Below are 639 nucleotides of genomic sequence, written 5' to 3'. Positions count from 1 at the left end.
GTCTCTATAAGGTACAGGCCATTATGTCAGTTGAAGTGTAAACATCTGTTGAGCGGTGCCAGCGTGGAGCGGGTAGGTGGGGTCACCTAGCATGCCTCCCATGCAGTGAGGGCAACAGTGCAGATTGAGGTTATGTTGCTGTAGCAGTTAGTTGGCCGGTAATTCTGTCAGGAAGGGAGCCACTGGTGTTTACCATGTTGGATGGTGTAGCTTCCTTTGAAGTTTCCAGTTTGGTGAAGGTCTAATTTGGATGAAATGGATATCCACAATTCTTTGAGAATTGCTAGCTTGGGTATTTTGCAGAGATATGGGAGAATGATATTCGTTTGAGAGCTGGTCGAGTTGGTTTTGGTGACTAGAACAGCAGTGGCTCATTTGTACAGGAAAGGAACAACAGAAGATATTGTAAAGAAATGGTACCTGAGGGCATTAACCCTGGATGGACATTGCCAGAGTCAGGAGATTTACTTAGCATAATTCTTTCCAACTGCAGATACATTTCGTATTCACTTGTTGCTTGGAGAACGCTGTAAGGCAGTTATGCTTGCAACTTGGTCACTTGAACTAGCATCATTATTATTTACTAATGCCCAGCCTTTTTATGGTCGCTGGCCATTTTGCTGAGGCAACTGCAGTTGA

Source organism: Penaeus monodon, chromosome 21, assembly GCF_015228065.2.
Source record: "Penaeus monodon isolate SGIC_2016 chromosome 21, NSTDA_Pmon_1, whole genome shotgun sequence".
NCBI classification, from domain to species: Eukaryota; Metazoa; Arthropoda; class Malacostraca; order Decapoda; family Penaeidae; genus Penaeus; species Penaeus monodon.
The sequence above is the reverse complement of the archived record's forward strand: the minus strand, read 5'-3'. Positions refer to the sequence as shown.